This window comes from Pteronotus mesoamericanus, unplaced genomic scaffold (genome assembly GCF_021234165.1).
Source record: "Pteronotus mesoamericanus isolate MK-2021 breed Mesoamerican mustached bat unplaced genomic scaffold, CSHL_Meso_final contig_493, whole genome shotgun sequence".
Classification (NCBI taxonomy): Eukaryota; Metazoa; Chordata; class Mammalia; order Chiroptera; family Mormoopidae; genus Pteronotus; species Pteronotus mesoamericanus.
The window spans coordinates 817,555-838,137 of record NW_026555183.1 but is presented as its reverse complement, the minus strand read 5'-3'; positions in this window follow the sequence as shown (position 1 = coordinate 838,137).

Genomic DNA, 20,583 nt, shown 5'->3' with positions numbered 1-20,583 from the left:
GCTACCTCTGCTGTCCCTCTTTAGCCACTGAAGTCTGGTTGCTGTTGACTCTGCTCTTGGCAGGGGCACCAATTACCTGCTACTTGCCCAGTTCTGCCGCCTTAACTGTTTCTAATTGAGGACCCCTGGCCCCCCTCCACTGGCTCCCCTTAGGGAGCGCATCCTTTCTTATGGCTTCTGCCAGCTCCTCTCTATTCAGTCCTGAAATCCAGCTGCCTTCGGCTATCTCCTTTGGGTTGTCCTTAAGCTCAGTAAAGCCAAGACATAGGCTCATGGCCTCACTTCCCCGTTCTCAGTGTCATGACTTTTCAGCACTCCACGCTAAAGCTCCTGGTGATATGGCTACTCCTCCAGGTGGAGGGGAAGCCTTGGCTGCCAAGCTGAGGGCTGGAGCTTCGTAGAGGCCCAGCTGGGCCACCCATAGCAAGAATGGATCTTAGCAGTGGTCAGTGCCTGCCATGTGCCCGGTGCCGGGCTAGGGGTTCTATGTGGAACTGAAGGAAACAGTCTTGGCCACAATCTTGCCAGGGCCTGTTGGCAGCCTAGAAAGCTGGGCTTGCTGCCCAAGGACACCTGGAAAGCTGTATTTTCCTAACTGCAAGAGAAAGTACACCCCGTACTTCCACTCCAAGAGAACTGAAAACGGGTCCACACTAAACACTTGTACAAGAGCCCTGACTGGTGTGGCTCAGTGGATTGAGTGCTGGGCTGCAAACCAAAGGGTCGCCAATTTGATTCCCAGGGCAGAGCACATGCCTGGGTTGTGGGCCAGGTCCCTGGTGATAGGCACACAGAGGCAACCATACATTGATGTTTCTCTCCTTCTCTTTCTCCCTCATTTCCCTGCTCTAACAATAAATAAATAAAATCTTTAAAAAAAAAACGCTTGTACAAGAATCCCCAAAGGTAGAAACTGCCCAACAGCTGAATGAATAAACAAGATGTGGGCTATCCATGTGTTGGAGTTCAGTCATAACAGGAAATGGAGTTCTGGGCCCTGGCCAAGTAGCTCAGTTGGTTAGTACCTCTTCCTGATATGGCAAGGTTGCTGTTTCGAGCCCCAGTCAGGGTGCATACAGCAATCAACCAATGAATACCTAAATAGGTGGGACAACAAATCAGTGTGTCTCTCTCTCTCTCTCTCTCTCTCTCTCACTCACTCACTCACTTTGTCTCTCTCTCTCTCAAATTAATTAATTAATTAATTAATTAATTAAAGAAATGGAGTTCTGACCCACAGTACAACATGAATGAACCTCAAAAACATGATGCTGAGTGAAAGAAACCAGACTCAAAAGGCCATGTAGTGTAGGATCCCATTCATGTGAAACGCCTGAAGTGGCAAATCTGTCCAGATGGAAATGAGATTAGTGGTTGCCAGGGGCTGGGGTGGGGGTGCAATGGGGAATGACTACTAACGGGGATAGGGATTCCTTTGGAAGTAATGGAAATATTCTAAAATTAGATTGGGATGGAACAGCCATTGTGGAAAACAGTTTGAGAATTCCTCAAAAAAGTTAAAAATAGAAATACTATATGATCCAACAATTCCACTTCTGGGTATATACCCAAAAGAAGTGGAAGCAGGAGCTCATAACATGAACTTAGCATGTTCAAGTGGCTCACAGTGTAGCTTAATGTAACAATGTTAGATCCCTAGAATTCAACCCCCAGTCACTGTGACTTCCAAATCCACTTTTCCCTCTTCCTGGGTCTAAGGGAGCTCTCTCTGCCTGTCTCCACCAGGGTCAAAGAATCAGAGCATCCAAGAATGTGAGAGCTGGAAGTGGGCTTCCTCTGAGATTTCCTATCTCGCCTGGTCCCTTCTGAACACTGGACACAGGACCACCTCTTCCCAGCACCACCATGGACTGGCCAGATGACCTTGGATCGGGAGACCCCTCCATTTTGGGCCAGGTTCTCCTTCTGTCTAAAGGGATATAACTAGTCCTTAATGCCCCCCATGAGGCTGCCATGTCATTTGGAAGCTTTTTGGGAGCAATGTGAAGAGCCATCTCAGTGGACGTCTGGCAGAGGAGGATCAGAACATCTAGGGGAACTTCCAGCTTGAGCCCTGGAGGTGGCCCACCACTAGCAGGCCCACTGTTGTCCAGCATTACATTAATCACTGAGCTCAGCCATGGGTCTGCCCCGAGACCCTGAAGAAGGGGAGGGGAGATGGCAGAGGTGGGAGGAGGTGGGGATGGCAGTGAGTCCTGGATCGTCACCGTCTCTGCAGAGCAGGGTGCTAATTGATGATTAAGGTTAACAGAAGATCAAGTCCTATTTTAGCAGAAAGCAGATTACTGCCCTGGAAAGTCATCCAGCACCTGGGTGCACACGTGTGCTCCCCAAGGTCCAGTGAAAACTCACTCAGGTCCCGCACTATGGCAAGGGGTAGATGAAAGAGGAGGGGCATTCGTAAAGGAGATGAAGAACAAGGAGGGAGGGAAACGTGTGTGAAGAGCAACAGGAGAAAGAGGAGGGGCCTTCCCCTGTGCCCCTGTCTCCCTCTCTCATCACCAGCTGGGGCTGCCTAGCCAGGCTAGAAGATAAGATGGCTGACTTGTCTAATCCAACTACTCCTAAGTGACTGGAAGGAACCATGATTAGGAGCCCTGGGAGCTGACTGTCACCTTGGTTCAGTTGTGGCTTTGGTCAGCAGTCAGTGGCTGCTACAACTACAAGGCAAGGAACCACTTGACCATTTGCCTTTGATATGTTTTATTGTAAAAAAAATTTACATAACATCAAATTTACCATCTGAACCATTTTTTAATTTTATTTTTAATTAAAGTTTGCATTAATATTATTTTGCATTTCTTTCAGTTGTACAGCATAGTGGTTAGACAATTATATACTTTATAAAATGTTCCCCCCCTCTGCTGACATGGTACCCACCTGGTACTATACTTACATCCTTGTCACTATTTTGTAACTACCAATTTGTACTTCTTAATCCCTTCACCTTTTTTCACCACTTCCTGAGCCCGCTCCCCTCTGGCAACCATCAGTTTTTTCTCTGTATCTATGAGTCTGTTTTTATTCTGCTTATTTGTTTATATTGCTCTTTAAATTCCACATATAAATGAAATCATGTGGTGTTTTTCTTTTTCTGATTGACTTATTTCACTTGGCACAATACCCTCTAGGTCCACCCACACTGTCACAAATGGTAAGATTTCATTCTTTTTTATGGCTGAGTAATATTCCATGGTATATATGTACCACTGCTTTTTTTTATCCACTCATCTATTGATAAGCATTTCAGTTGCTTCCATAACTTGGCTATTATAAGTAATGTTGCAATGGACATAGGGATGCATATATTCCTTCAAATTAGTATTTTGAGTTTCTTCAGATAAATACCCAGAAATGGAATTGCTAGGTCAGAAGTCAGTTCCATTTTTATTTTTTGAGGGCCCTCTATGCTGTTTTCCACAGTGGCAACACCAATCTGCACTCCCACCAACAGTGCACAAGGGTTCCTTTTTCTTTCTTTTTTTCCCATGGGACTTAAAATAACTTTATTTTCTCTTTTGCCTGCTTTATGTCCACACCATTTTTTCTTTTCTTTTTTTGTACTAGGACCTCAAATACCATCTGATAAATTATCCTTTCTTATTAGGTAGAACCTGTTAAGGTACTTAATTAAGATGCCCAGCTTTCCTCCAGTGAGGAAATGGGCACCTGACCCAAGCTGGGCTGTTCAGACATTGGAACAATGATCAAAGGGAACAAGGCTGGCCATAGGTGGAGCTCACCCATTTCAGATGTGGGATGCAGACACCACTGTTCAGAAGATTCTGCTACAAAGACCCCCTAAAACTGCCTGGTTCCAGAGTTAGTTTTATTATTTACAGCCAAAAAAAAAATGCTAAATGGTACATTACCTTGACTGTTACAATGGTACACTACCTTGAACTGGACTTCTAAACCTGGGATCTGTGGACTTGGAAATGGTTCATGGATGGGCATCAGGAGGTTCACAAACATAACTTTTTAAAGTATATTTTATTGATTATGCTATTATAGTTGTTCCATTTTTTTCTCCCCCTTATTCCCCTCTGCCCTGCAATCCCCTTCCCACCAGCATCCCCCCCCCCTCCGCCTTAGTGCATGTCCATGGGTCATACATGTAAGTTCTTTGGCTTCTCCATTTCTTATACTATTCTTAACCTCCCCCTGTCTATTTTGTACCTACCATTTATGTTTCTTAATCCCTGTACCTTTTCCCTCATTCCCCCTCTCCCTCCCCACTGATAACCCTCCATGTGGTCTCCATTTCTGTGATTCTGTTCCTATTCTTGTTGTTTGCTTAGATTTTGTGTCATTTTTTTTTTAGGTTCAGTTGTTTATAGTTGTGAGTTTGTTGTTATTTTACTGTTCATAGTTTTTGATCTTCTTTTTCTTAGATAAGTCCCTTTAGCATATCATATAATAAGGACTTGGTAATGATGAACTCCTTTAACTTTACCTTATCTGGGAAGCACTTTATCTGCCCTTCCATTCTAAATGATAGCTTTGCTGCATAGAGGAATCTTGGATGTAGGTCCTTGCCTTTCATGACTTCAAGTATTTCTTTACAGTCCCTTCTTGCCTGAAAGGTTTCTTTTGAGAAATCAGCCAACAGTCTTACGGGAATGCCTTTGTAGGTAACTCTCTCCATTCCTCTTGCTGCTTTTAAGATTCTCTCCTTACCTTTAATCTTGGGTAATGCAATTATGATGTGTCTTGGTGTGTTCCTCTTTGGGTCTGACTTGTTTGGGACTCTCTGAGCTTCCCGGACTTGTATGTCTGTTTCCTTCACCAGACTGGGAAAGTTTTCTTTCATTAGTTCAAATAAGTTTTCAATTTCTTGCTCTTCCTCTTTTTCTTATGGCACCCCTATGATTCAGATGTTGGAACATTTAAAGTTACTCCAGAGGTTCCTCAGCCTCTCTTCATTTTTTTGAATTCTTGTTTCTTCATTCTGTTCTAGTTGGATGTTTATTTCTTCCTTTTGTTCCAAATCGTTGATATGAATCCTGGTTTCCTTCCCTTCACTTTTGGTTCCCTGTACATTTTTCTTTATTTCATTTTGCATAGCCTTCACTTTTTTCTCTATTTTGAGACTGAATTCAACCATTTCTGTGTGCATCCTGATTACAAGTGTTTTGAACTCTGCATCTGATAGGTTGGCTATCTCCTCATCTCTTAGTTTTTTTCCTGGAGTTTTGATCTGTTCTTTCATTTGGGCCATATTTCATTCAGCATTCCTGTTATGTTGTAAGGGGCGAAGACTTATGTATTCATCAAGGCAGGACAACCCACATTGCTGGGTTGTGGAGCTATATGTGGGGAGTGGTCTGAGAGGGAACTATGCTGCTCGCTGGGCTCCCGTCCCACTTTCAGTCACTTCCCTGACTACTCACAAGCAAATTGGGCCCTTCTTGTGCTGATTCCCGGGTGGGTGAGCTTATGTATGTTCTGGGACCCTGTGGGCCTCTCCAATGAACTCTCCTGTGAATCTGAGAGTTTCTCCCACTGCCGCTACCTCCACAGATTTTTATAGCCAGAGGCTTTAAGTCCATCTTTTCCCATGCTGGAACCCTGGATTGCATGCTCCGTCTCACTCCCTAGTTGTTCCTCCCGGTTTATCCACACGTAAATGTGGGACTACCTGGTCCTCCAGCTGCTGTTTTGCTGTGTGTCCTTTCCACCCAGGCTGCCCATCTCTGCCCCTCCTACCAGCCTGGATAAATGTTCCTTCTTTAACTCCTTGGTTGTCGTACTTCCATACAGTTCAATTTTCTGGCAGTTTCTGGTTTTTCTTTTAAATTTGTGGTTGTCTTTCTTTTGGTTGTGCGAGGAAGCAAAGTGTATCTTCCTATGCCACCATCTTTCAACAATTTATTTTAAAGATATTCATTAAGTACCTACTGTGGGCAGGCATTATTCTAGGCCCCCCAAGAACAAAGATGAAGATCCCTGCCCCCTTGCAGCTGCCATTCTAGTGTGTGTGTGAGAACAACAAAAACACCAGACATAATAAATAAGTTGTAATAAGTAGGATGGAGAATGGGAGAAGGAAAACAGGTTTCGGAGGTTGGAGGTATCAGGGTAGGGAGGGAATGGATGTCTATTTTCATAGGACATCAGGGTGGGCCTCTCTAAGAAAGCGACATGTCAGCAAAGACTCAAAGGAAGGAGAGAGGGAGCCATGCAGATATCCGAGGATGGCATCCCAGGAGAGGGAACAGCAAGTGAGTGCAAAGGCCCTGGAGCAGGAGCATGCTTGGCCTGTTTGAGAAACAGCAAGGGGGCCAGAGTGGTTGGAGCAGAGCGAGCAAGTAGAGACTAGGAAGAGGGAAGGTCAGAGAAGGGATAGGGGCCAGAGCATGAATGTCCTGGAAGCCATTTTCAGCATGTGAGCTTTCACTGTGACTGAAATGGGGAGCTAAAAAACTACTTCCAGATCTTGTTCTGAGAATGGTAGGGGTCAGAGTGAAAGCAAGGGACCAGGTGAAAGATACTGCAGTGATCCAGGTGAGAAACGGTGACAGCTCCCACGAAGGAGGATCCAGAAGGCTGATAAGGCATGTCAGATGCTGGATAGCTTTTGTAGGTAGAGTCAACAGGATTTCCTAGTGGCTTAGGTGGAAGCAGTTGGAGAAAAGGAGAAGTCAAGGTCCACTCCAAGGTTGGGGGCCTGAGCAACTGGAAGGATGAAGTTGTCCTCAGCCAAGAAGTCAGGGCCATGAGCAGTGGGTGTTTGGCTTGGTAGGGGGAAAGTGTAAGCACCAGGAATCTAGGCATAATTGGCCGATATAAAGAACAAAAAGGGGCCATCACCTTGACCCACGGACATTCAAAGAGAATTTGCTGAACAACTTTATCCCAATCAATGTGAAAATTTGGATGAAATGGAGAAATTCCTATAAAAACACAACTTCACAAAATGGCTCCAGAAGAAATGGGACATCTGAAGTGTTTTGTATCTACTAAAAGTTCTACTTTTAAACCTGCCCACAAGGAAAGTCTCTGTTCTGTTTCTGATCCATATGAGGCTTTAGGTGATTTTCAAGCTGGGTCTGCCTTTTTTGTATCATCTTCACCAGGAATTCCCAGACCTTTGCAGCATATCCCCAGAGGTCTTTAGTCCCATACGCCCAAATTGAATCAACAAGTGACAGAATGTTTGGGCACAAATATCTGAAATTTGAATGGATTAAAACTCATCATACCTCCACCTCCAATTCTGCTTGCTGTGGTAGCCACACGACCACCATGGAAGAAACCACCAGGGAAGAAATATAGTTTTGTTTGTTTATGATATTATGGAATTTTACTCCAGAAAAACCTGTTGGGCTTCTGTTGCTTTGTCTTTTTCTTTTTTGTTTTTTTCCTTTAGTTTTTATATCCATTTTTCTTCTTTATACTTGGAAAAACATGTTTTATTTCCAGTTCGTTCTATAGTTACAGTCTAGTTCAGGGCCCAGCCTTAAACAGGGCAGAATTCACACTGTGATTAAACTATGCAGTGTTTGGATCATGCAGGGACAGGGTGCTCAGGCAGGGGAGGGCCAGTACAGAGGCTGCCACTTCTGTGTCTGCCTCCCACCGAAGGCTTCTTTCTTTCTCTCTCTCTTTTAATTTATTGATTTGAGAGAAGGAGAGGAGAGAGAGAGAGAAGAATATTTGTTGTTCCACTCATTTATGGATTCATTGGTTGATTTCTTGTATGCGCCCTGATTGGGATCAAATGGAAACCTTGGCATATCCCAATGATGTTCCAAACAACTGAGCTATCCAGCCAGGACCAGAAGCCTCTCTTTTCACATTAGTATCATTATGTCAAAACGGGCTTCTTTGTATCTTGGGACAAAGACAAAATGAAATTTGTTTCACAAATCCTAATCTTCAGGGGTAAGAGAAAGGAGAGAGGTGTAATATTGCCTGTTAATTGGAAATGTCGATCTGAACTCATTGTATAGATTTATATATTGTATGCATATTTCCCAGTACTATCTATGTATCAGAAGAAGTACAAGGTGAGCCTGGAGAATCCATGTTGTGCCAGAAACTGTGAGGAATGGCAAAAGACACGGGAGGCAGCTTGAGGGGGCTCCCACTGGCCAAACTTGTGACAAATAGAGCATCAAAAAGAATTTCTGACAGGAACTGAGTCTACGCAAAGCCCTGACTCCGTACCGGCGAGCAAAATGTTTCACTTTGTGTTTGAACCACTTCGGTTTTCCGTACTGCCGTATCTTAGCGCAGGGACCCTTTGCCGGCAGGAAGGGGCCAAGACTAGGCCTGCGGGCTAGCTCTCGGGCGTCCTCTTCTGGCGCCGCGCCTCTCGCCCAGCTAAATGGCACTGCGTGGCCGCTCGGACCTGCTTTCATTTTCTTCGCCTCTTTTATTCATCCTCCAGCGCAGGTCTCTGTCCTGATTCTTTTCAGATCTGCCCACAGCTGTCTCCACGCAGGATCCACCTCCGGAGTGGATCTGGGTCTGTGCGCCCTGGGTACCGATTGGACCCCTTGTACCACCCCACGGCCCTGCCACACCCTAGAGACTTCTGGTTCTTCAAATTCTTCTGGTTACAAGTTGTCTGCTTCCTGGTTTCAGAAAACATGTAGATTGGGGTGGGGGTGGGGGTGTCATACATTCTTCCTGTATTTTTGTGATTTTAGAAGTGGGAGAATTTGGGGGTTTGCTGCCTTCCTATTCCTACCTGAACCCTGAAATCTCTTTCATTATTTATTTATTTTCTTTTAAAAAATTGGTTTTTAAATTATGATAAATACACATAACATGAAATTCACCATTGCAACCATTTTCAGGTCCGCATCTGAGTGGTGGTAGTCCATTCACATTGTCTCCATTGTCATTTTTTGTGTTACGATCATTAATTTCGTTTGTGGGCCAGTTGTTTTGTTTTGTTTTGTTTTTTAATTTTCTCAGACAGTGGAAATCAGACAAAAGCTTTCACAATATATATGCAATTAAAATTATCAACAAAATGTGCATATACAATGATTCCCTTTAGCTGTCCACCACTATTAGAGAAGAAATTCCAAACAGAAGCTCAGGGCAAATTTGTTTTAACAGTAGTATTTCCTGCAGCTCAGGGCCAGGTGTTTTTATTGTTTGTGTTCCCTTTATCTGTTATTGTGTGTGTTCCTTTTATCTGTCCCATCTTTTTTACGCAGTACAACAAGAGATACGCTTTGTCTCCATTGTTCTAGAAATGTTTTTACTGCCTTTGATTCAGGGACAGAAACATTGTCCCCACTGGGTCCAATTGCAGGGTGCCTCTCCCTCTTTGGGGGAGTGATTTGCTTGCCTCTCCGTAAGGCTGTGACCCTCTGTGTCAGGGGAGGCCCCAGGCCATTTCCTGTGAAGTACAGCCTTGTTCTGCAAGGCTGAGTGTCTGAATCTGAGCTTTACCTTTACAAGTGACATTTTTAGTGAGGTTGTGATTACGAATTCAATGTATGCAATTATAGTCTGGGAGGCAAGAGGAGCCTGTTGAGATTGACCAATGCAAGTCACTGCTTTGCTCTGAAGCCCAGTGGCCCCTGGGAAGAGGTACAGCGCACTGCTCAGAGACCAGCCAACTGCCTTCAGTCACCTTCTCCATTGACTTGTTATATAAACTGCACCTGAAGTTAGGTATAAATGTATTATAATTTTGCTATGGTTTCAATGTTTGTGTCCCCCCAAAATTCATATGTTGAAATCCTGATGTCCGATGAGCTGGTATCAGGAAGTGAGGCCGTTAAGAAGTGGTTAAATTTTGAGGGCAGAACTCATCAATGAGATTATGAGGCAGGATATAGTCAGGAGTGAGGAAACTCCCGTGGCACCCCATGACTAAGACAAAGGACATTGACACAGATCAGAGACCCTGTTCTAAGGCTGGTTCCTCAGGAATGAGAAAACTCCAAAGGCACCCTAGGGCTAGGCCAAGGGACATCAATACAAGAGAGAGACCTTCCCCGTTTTCTAGAAAAGCACTGAATCCCAGTGAATAATGACTGCACCTGTGCAGAAGATTCTACGTGACCCCTGCTTCATTATAACATTATAATAAGTTAGCATTGTGGGACTCCTCTCCCCCAGTGAGCAATCAAGGAAAATCACGGAAGACCGCGTGCACAGTAGCTTAAAAGTAATATAACTACTTGTATGTGCACAATAAAAGCCTGCCAAAGCTGCCCAGGGAATATCCGCCCTATAAGAATATAATCCCTCCAGCCACTGAGGGTCGATCTCTGCTCGGAGTTGGCCCGCTCCCATGTTCTGTGGAGTGTACTATTGCTTAATAAATCTGCTGTCTTTATTTCTGCTATAAACTCTCTGTGTGTTTGGTTCAATTCATTGCTCACGATCACCAAGAGCCTGGTTACCTGTGCCCACTTGCGACAGCTAATGCCTTTATAAAAGAGGCCTAAGAGTGCACTGGCTGGTGTGGCTCAGTGGATTGAGTGCCAGCCTGCAAATCTAAAAGCCATCGGTTTGATTCCCACTCAGGGAATATATGTGGGTTGCAGGCCAGGTCCCTGGTTGGGGTCTTGTGAGAGGCAACCCATGGATGTTTCTCTCCCTTTTTCTTCTCCCTCGCTTCACCTCTTTCTGAAAAGATCCCTTCTGCCGTGTGAGGATACAATCCAGAAGATGGCCCTCATCTAGCCATGCTGGCACCCTGATCTTACACTTTCAGCTTCCAGAACTGTGAGAAATAAATTTCTGTTGTTTATAAGCCACCCAGTCTGTGGTATTTTGTTACAGAAGCCCAAACAGACTAAGACATTAAATTGGTACAGACTAGTAGGGGTGCTTTCGCAACAAATACTGTAAAAATATGTAAGTGGCTTTGAAACTGGGTAATGAGTAGAGGCTGGAAGAGTTTGGAGTCACATTCTACAAAAAGTCTACATTGCTATGAATCGACCTTTAAAAGTGATTCTGGTGAGAAGTCAGAAGATTAAAGAGGAGAGTTGTAGAGAGAGCCTCATTCATCTCAGAGACTACCTAAGGGGTCATGCGCAGAATGTTAGCAGAAATATGGACAGTAATGGCCATTCTGATGTGGTCTCAGACTGAAATGAAGAATGTTATTGGAAATTGGAGGAAAGACAATTCTTGTTATAAAGTGGCAATGAACTTGGCTGAATTGTGTTCGTGTGTTAGTGTTCCATGGAAAGTAGAATTTGTGAGCCATGAAATTAGGTATTTGGCTAAGGAAATATCTAAATAAAGTGGTGATTGTATGATTTGGTTTCTCTTGAATGCTTGCAGTAAAATGTGAGAGGGGAGAAATGACTTAAAGATGAAATGGATAATCAAAAGAGAAATGGAGCTTAAAAATTTGGAAAATTCTCAGCCTATCCATATTGCAAAAAAAAAAAAATGAGAAAGCATGTTTTGAAGAGAAGACTAAGGGTGGTCAAGTGACCCTTCAATAAGGAAACCAGTATGGGCATGAACCATGGACTTCGTCAGCCATCATAACAGGAAAACTGCAAATTTGAACTGGAGGGGAAGGAGGCAGGAAGGAGTGAAGGAAGGCTCTGGGTCTTGGATTGTGCAGGATGGGAGCATAGAGCTACTCTTCAAGACAAGGAAAGTACCCCAAAGGCTTTTCAGAGATTGTTAGCACTGCCTCCTAGGTCTCAAAGGTCAGGAGATATTGCCTGGGTTTCGTCAGGCCAGACAACTCCCACCCAAAGCTGTGGGAACAGCGTCTCCCAAGGCCCTGGGGGTTGTGTTGTCAAAAGCATGGAGACCAATCCCTACCCAACAGAATTCTGGGGGAATGGCTCTTTCCACTAGGACTTTAAAGGATGGAGCCACTCGGAGCCATGATCCAAGCAGAGGGCCTCAGCTAGGGCAATGCCTAGTGGAGTATGGGGTTGGGGCCACCCCTTGGGCTGCAGAACCACCCATGTGTGATTCCAGCCTAGAAGAGCCACAGGCGCACAACTCCCATTTGTGAGCACTGCCACAGGAGCTACACTGTGCAAAGCAATGGGGACAGAGATGCCCCAATGTGTCCAGATGGTAGGCTCCCTGCCCCAGTGGGCCTGAAGTGCAGAGGACTGAGTTCAAGATTATGATTCTCAAGGATTTAGATTTGATGCTGTTTGCCCTGTTGGGTTTCAGACTTGCTTGGGACCTGTTAGCCCTTTCTTTCCAATTTCTCCCTTTTGGAATGGGAGTATTTACCCTCTGCCTGTTTTACCATTGTATTTTGGAACTACAGAACTTGTTTGATTTACAGGTTCATGGCTGGAGAGGAATTTGCCTCACAATGAATTGAACCTCGAGTCCCACTCGTATCTGATTTAGATGACATTTAAATGAGATTTTAGACTTTTGAGTCAATGCTGGAACTGGTTCAAACTTTTGGGGGTGTTGGGATGGGATGAATATATTTTGCATGTGAGAGGGACATGAATTTTGGGGGTCCAGGGGCAGAATGCTAAGACAAATTTGAATGAATGATAGTCAAGGTTAATATGTCCTCAACCCAAATTCCTCTATCAAAAGATCATTGTGGGTTTTTGAATCATTCGTTATGTGGGCATCTGAATCTTGCTCTGTGGTCATTGTCTTCAGATTTTCTTGAGTATTTTCTGCATTGCAGTACTTCCCTACCCGTGGTGGCATCTAGGAAATCTAATGTGATCCTGATGTTAGTGGGTTGCACAGTCCAGTCTGCAGAGGTATAACCTGTTACATGGAGAAACAGAGAAATAGCAAGGAGAAAAGGTTTCATTGCATGACTATTAGAAAATGGGACACTCAGGACAATGCCAAGAGTATTCGAGGACAGATAATGACAGCTTGCTCTCCCTCATCAGTTTCACTTGTTCCCTGAAAGTCCTTTGTAATTATGTCTTGTTCACAGGTCTTGGGCAAGCAGCCTACCTCAGGAAATCATCTTCTTCTAGTTAGAGTTTGTCCTAGGAATCTTGAGCTTTATTCCTCTACAGGTTGAGGTAGGTTTTTCAGGTAGTTTCAGGCTATTCTCAGTTTACATACACTCTGTGAGTTGGTCTGGATGTCAAGTATATCTGCTATCTGGTGCTGCACAGCAAGCCACTCCAAAAGTTGGTGGCCTAAAATAACAATGATTTATTATTTTCTATGAGTTTCTGTGTTGACTGAGCTCTGGTGGTGGGGGGTGATTCTTTGCTCTTCATGGTGTTGGTTGGGGTCTCTTGTGTGACTTCCCCAGGAGCTTAGCCAAGGCTGGAACATCCAAGATGACTCAGTCCCATGTCTGGCTTGGTGCTGATTTTAGCTGGGTTGTATTATTCTCTTCCACATGGTGTCTCATCCTCTATGGCCTCTTGAGCCAGGCCTCTTCTTTCCATGTACTGGTTTCCAAGAGGGCAAATATGGAAACTGTAAAGCCCCTTTCTGCTTAGGCCTGGAAGTCAACCAGTGTCACTTCTGCCACATTCTATTAGTCAAAGCAAGTCATAGGGCCAGCCCTGGGGGGAAATAGACTCTACCTCTTGTTGGGAGGAGGAGTGGCCAAGTCATATTGCAAAAAGACATACAGAATGAGAATGATTTTAATGGCTATTGTAGAAACAGTCCACTCATCCAGTGAGAAGCACTCTGTCAGTCCCCACATCTCAGAGAAAACCCAAGGGACAGGTAGATGTTGTTAAATGGTTGGCATTGAGGTCTCTGATAGGGGAACGTGTGGGTCTATGACATGGCACTACCCCTTCCCAAGTATTGGTGTCCATGTTGTCATCACTTGACAAACCTTGATGTGGATACAGTAGCCAGGTTGTCCACCATGGCACTGTCCACTGGGCCGTTTGTTTCCAGCCACCTTGAACCTGACAATCTGTCCATTTCGTGTATCACCAATGTTATTAATAAACAAGGGGATTTTTCACCTTGGAACATGATCTTTCAGAAGGTATTACAATTATTGTGCTGAGAGTTTTTGCATTAGCTCTCACATAAAAATATAAGCGTTTTAAAATTCATCCTCAGAAAAAATAGATAAAAATAAAATTCATCCTCAGAAATTATGCAATTATCAGAACATATTTTAACTTTTTTAACTGAAGTGAAATTCATGTAATATAAAATCAACCATCTTAAAGCATACAATCCAATTCGGTGGAGCTTAGTAAATTCACAATGTTGTGCAGTTATCACAACTATCTAATGCCAGAACATTTTCATTATCCCAAACAGAAACACTGTACCCATTAGCAGTTCCTTGCCATTCCCTGCTCTCCCAGCCCCTGGCAAGCCTCAGTCTGTTTTCTGTCTTTGGATTTGCTTGTTCTGGACATTGCATGTAAATGGAATCATACAATACGTAACCTTCTGTGTCTGTGTTCTTTCACTTAGCATAATGTTTTTGAGATTCATCCGCAATGTAGCCTGGATCAGTGTTTCATTCCTTTTTACCAAAATATATTTAAGTTAATGACATTTTAATAAATTTGTAGGGTAGCTTTTAAAATCTCATTGAGTTGTTTTTAATAACAGGCATATTCTGATCATACATCATTATTTCTGGTACTACCCCCTTTATTCACATGTGCTTTACAATGGATCACCCAAGTCAGGTGAAGGGGCAAACCTTGGCACTACCAAGCAGCCATCTACCAGGGATGGTGGTGTGGAGAAGGCCCTTGTCAGCATTGCTATTAATTTGAGGACCAATCTAGGGGAAGGCCAGTATCAAAGAGAGTTGCAAGAGGAAACTGGTAAGTTGCTTGATAAAAGCACAGGTGTCCTACACCCAGAAATGCCCATGGCCTTGACAGTGTAACCAGAGTCACAATGTTTGATAACAACCCACAGAAGAAAGTAACATGATAACCAGTAGGAATTTTAGCTCTTCCACTAAGGAAGAACCTTGGTTGTTTATTTTGTTTGCTTGCTTATTTCCTTATAATTGGCCTCAATTGTAAAATAACTGTGCTGAACATGAGGGGCAGCAGAAAAGCACCCCTGTTGATAGAACTTTGAGCTGTGAGTTCCAACTAGGATGAGAAAAAACTTCTGCCCTCTGGGTAGAATATCTGGCTGAAAAGATATTGATTACTTAAAGACCCTTTTTCTTCTGAGCACCCAGGCCTCTCTACTGTATTATACATAAGCTTTTAAAACATTTATTGATTAAGCTCTGGCTGGTGTGGCTCAGTGGATTGAGCGCCGGCCTGTGAACCAAAGGATCGCTGGTTCAATTCCTGGTTGGGCATGTGCTTGGGGTACAGGCTAGGTCCCTAGTAGGGGGCGTGTGAGGGACAGCCAATCAATGTCTCTCTCGCACGTGTTTCTCTCCCTCTCTTTCTCTCTCCCTCCCCCCTCTCTTTAAAAATAAATTAAAAAATAAAATCTTTAAAATATTTATTGATTTAATACACCTTTATATGTATTATGCAAATGTACACTTACAGTCACAGTGAACTATATTCAGAGGGCAATATTATTTAAGGCTCCGAGATTTTGCCCTGGCTGGCGTGGCTCTGTTGGTTGGAGCAACTGTCCCATAACTGAAACGTTGCTGGTTTGATTCCTGGTCAGGGCACATACCCACGTTTCGGGCTCATTGCCCAGTTGGGGCGCATGCGGGAGGCAGCCAGTCGGTGTTTCTCTCTCACATTGATGTTTCTCTCTCTCTCTCTTTCCCTTCCCCTCTCTCTCAAATGAGAATAAAATATACATTTAAACAAATTAAAGCTCTAAGACCTTTGGTTTCTAAGGTTTATAATATAATTAAAACAATCAGGCAGAGCACAGAATAATGTTATACTACAGTGATTATTCTGAGTTTAATTTGAATGTTATGAGGGGCAATTGTGTTTGTACCCAGACAAGAATATACCTGTATAAGTAAAAAGTGACTATGCACTTCTGCATTCTATGTCTCTATGAATTGTAATTCCTTTGGAAATTGTCCAGATAGAGCTTACTCGTTAATTACCTCAATTTATTATTCACTCAAGTCTCAAAATCAATGGATTAGGAAATCTTAGAAAATACAGTAGGTTGGCATTGAAGAACAATACGATCACAGTTGATGAATGAAAATTACTCTACAAAGTGGAGTAGATTTGTAGGGCTACATAATTACTGCTATTGTTGGAAATTTAAAAGGGTCAATTTAAAAAAATAAAGACATTAGTTATTTTAACTCAAGTTAGTTCAACTCATGTGTTTACATTTACATAACTATAGACATTTAGTGTAAGAAATAATGTATCTCATCTATAAGTATCATGAGTTTAAAATTTTCCATTTGATGAAGTTTCTTGTAAAAAATTAACAATAAATACACCTCAAATCTTGCAAAAACCCAAATGTCGTATTTGCATGATATTTTATACTGTGATAAAATTGGGAAGAAGAAAAAGTTATTTTTAAAGTGAAAATTAATAAAACAATTGAATTTATTCAAGGATTTACCATGCATAGAAATGCTGAAGGAACTTGAAGGTTTAGATTATTTTCTTGGCTTTTTTTTTTTTTTTACCAAGTAGAGTACAACTAAGGCCACAACTTGATAAGTGGGGTCCAAAAACTTTATCACAAAAAATGAGGAATTGTGTGTATCATTTGGCAATGAATGTAAGGACCAGGGCCATTGCAATACAAGGCTACCCAGTTCTCAGCTTAAGTGGCTGTAGAATCCTGTGACTGGTGGGGACTTGAGGAGTGCTGGCGCTGGGCCCTTGGTCCATGGAGGCATGTGGAGCTGAGTGAATCTCAGGGGCCAGGGACTTCCTCTCCGCTTTTCCATTCCCATCAGGCTCACAGGTCGCTTCTCCATTCGTCTTTCCTATGTTGTTAAAACCCTTGAAATATTAACAAGAGTGTTTAATACAGAAAGGACTCCTGAAGCTTTTTCATAACTGTTAATATTTGGCCTGATAGCAAATGCCTTTCCTTGTTCTTTATCCTGTGACTTAGCAAACAAGGACATCATGGCAACTAAAGAAAAAATTCCAGTTTTTTGTTTTCTCTCATCCAAAAACTTTTATTTTAGAAAGTGTGTATTAAGGAAACAGAACTACTGTTTAAACTTTTATTAATCGCTTGGTTGGTTTTATATGGTTATTTACACATATTTTATTTTTACTTATTAGAACAGCGATTTTCAACCAGTGTGCCACAAGAGGGACACTGGTGTGCTTCCAAGAAATTTTAAAACATGCAATACCTGGCTATTGCAGTCAGGGGCACTGCTCTCTTTTCCCTCAGATTGTCAAATTTTAAGAAATGACAAGAGCCAACACAACAATAACTATCTGGTGTGAATGAATCAAAATTATACCTTTTTTTGTCAGATCAGCAAGAAATATATTTTTTGGTGTGTTGCAGAATTTTAGTAATTAGTTTGTGTGTGCCGTGAGATGGGAAAGGTTGAAAATTGCTGTATTAGACTGTAATAATAAAAAATTCTATGATTTTATAGATTACTTTTCTCTTTTCCTTTTTGAACATTTAGAAATTACCTTTGTGCACAGAAGATATTGTCCTCATAAGATTAAATTTTTAAACTTATTTAATATCTAAACAGGTATACCAGAAGGCAGATCCGCATTGTACAGGGACTGAAGTTTACTCAATTTGGATTGCTATTTAGGAAGAGGAATATAAAGTTACTTCCAAAAGTATACAATATTTCTATTTAGAAAAAGAAAATAAATGACAATGAATTACAAATTTTAAAAAGCTGACAAATACACCTAAAATAGAAAAAGCCAGCAAAACACTATTGTTGTTTTATTTTCTACTTGACATACTTGTGTTCTCTTTCTCCGCCAACATTTTGGCTGCATACTTTTTTAAAAGACTTGATTTACTTATTTTTAGAGAGAGGGGAAGGAGAGAGACATCAATGTGTGGTTGCCTCTCGCATGCGCCCCACCCCAGGGACCTGGCCCACAACTGAGGCAACTTGCCCTGACTAGGGATTGAACAGGCAACCCTTTGGCTCGCAGATCGGCACTCAATCCACTGAGCCACACCAACCGGGGCTTGGCTGTATATTTTTTGATCACATCTTCATATGACAATGAGTTTGAAACATAATTTCTATAGAGGGAATAAAAAGATAAAGCAGTCTTTCTTTCAGCATGCTTGGTTGAAATGTCTTATTGCTGATGGTTTAGAACAGTCTATTTCACAAGTCCTTATTAGAAAAGCCACCTCAGGAACTCCCTCTGCAGTTTCTTTCTCGGACCCTCTCCTTGCTCTGGGATCAGCCCTTTGAGTGTGGCCTATATCCCAGGCCCATCTCCCTCGTTGTGGCTGCTGGGTTGTTGTCACCCAGCCTGGCCAGGTTCTTGCTGTCCCGGCTCTCACCACTCCAGAACCATCCTGATTACCTTGAAACCCGGTTGCAGCCTCCCTTACTCACCTGCCCTCGGCAGAGCAGGTATCTTGTGGCTCCCTCCCCTCAAGGCCAAAGAGAAGTCAGGCTACTTGATGAGGCCCTACCAGATCGCCCCTGATCAGGATGTGAGGGTGGCCCGGGGCTCTGGTGCCAGCTCTCTGACATGGGGAGAGCCCCCTGAGGTGGGAAGGGACTGGCAGCAAGGACTTCTCTGAGGACACCTGCCTGGGCTCTGACCCCAGCCTGCGGTTTCTTCTTTCCTAACCCTGACGGATGAGCACTTTTATAGCTCCAGAGGTGTGGGCTTAAAATCTTTTTTTAATGTTTTCCTCCTGGGAGTCTTTGGAACCAATCGAAGTAGGAGTTCCATCAGCTGTGAAAGCCTCAGTGTGTTCATTTGTTCATTTGCTCCAGAGACGTGCAAAGATACTTTTCAGAGGAAACTCCTCCCACTGATATGCATACGGAGAAAAAGCCTTGCTCTCAGCCAGCAGAAGAATCTTCTCCAAGTGTCCTGCATGCTAGAAACTGTCAAAGAGACCTACTATGAGGACAGAAGTCCCCTTCACCACTGGGACTGTGCCCACTTCACCACTGCAACCGTTCACCACTGAGGGTCTTCATTGGGCATGGAGCTTTAGGGTCTCCCTGGGCATGTTTGGATCAGCTTGGGAACTCCTGGGTGTGGATTGACAGGTGGGGGACTGCCCTTGTTTCCTGCAGCACTACAGAAAGTCAGTGCTCAGCGTGAGCACACCGAGAGTGAGCGAGGACCCACAGCTCCTCCTGTTATCCTGCCTTAGCCCACTTGTGTATTTTTCTGGGGTTCCTCTGGTTCTTCAGACAGGAAGAAAGAAAGAAAAGGCAGTTGGAACCAGCCTCGGGGAGGTCAGGTAGACGTAAGGCTCATGAGCTGGTCAGACTTCACTTAGTTTCCTTCCAGTACAAGTCTCAGGCCCCCCACAAGTGTGCTCTAAATGTCACAGGTACCCTAGTTGCCCTCAGGAACCCAACTCTTCTCTAGGAAGTCATTCCCATGGGTGGGGGCAGCTCTTTTGTTAACCTGTTTCATTTCTACAGCTACTTGCATGTACCTTCCCTTAGAGTACACATCCAAGCAGAATGTCCTTGTCCCCTTGGGTGGTGACTTCAGGGAGCAGAATTCACAAGCAAAGACCACAGAAAACAGGCAGAACCAGTTCTGTAGGAAGAGTAGAAGCAAAGTGTAAACAGACCCCCCTGGGTCCACAGGGAGGGCTACTGGGCTGGAGCTGACCCTTGGACAGAGTTACTCTGGCCTCAGACTAGAAGCACAGGGAGGACAACCAATGGTGTCACTTCGATCTCAGAGACAGGACACCCCACCCAGGCTTCCGCTTTCTCAAGTGGAACACAGTCGTGCTAAAGGATCTGGTCAGCATTCTGGAACATGGTCATGCTTTACAGAAACAGGACTTTCAGTCTCAAACCATGGAAGACAAGAGGAACTAACCAAGATGGACCAGAGGGCGAGAAACTCATGTGGCCACCAGACTTTGAGAGATGAGAGCCCAGAAACCAGCTCCATTGCTGCTACCAAGACTCAGCTCCCTGGTGAGTAGGAGCCCTCCTGGGAAATAAAGCCTGAGACTCCAGGACCCGGACAGTGCACAGCTGGGACTTCTGATAGCCAAGGCTCTGCTCTGATGCAGCTATCCTGAAGTGAGTGCCTCATGGAAGAAACTTCTAAACTGTGAAACAGGAGTCTCAGCCAGAGAGATGATGAACACGTGTCAAAGTGCAGCGAGGTAGCCGGCTAGAGAGGTTGGCTTAAAGTGCAGCTCTCAGGGACGAGCTTCAGAGAAAGAGGAGTGTTTACATGAGTTCCTTCAACAGATGTGAAGCAGGTTAGTTTCCCAAGGCCTACAAATCTGCCATGTCTTTATGACTTGTGTGAGTTAAACCTGGATCATGTTGACCCAGATATATCTCCAAGAAATGCCAGATATGGGAATCTTAATGAGAAATGTGGTTGTGAGCTTCAGTCAGAAATATAGTGCAAGAAAGCCCAGTTTTCTCTCATGAAAAACTCATGCTTAAGTTGGGAAAAAAATCTGCTTTTTCTTAATTTTAAAATAAAGTTTACCCACTTGTAGATGGGGTCTGTGTGTCATTTCCACTTCAGACACCAATCTAGACTGTTGTCACAAGGATGGCGACATGGTTGA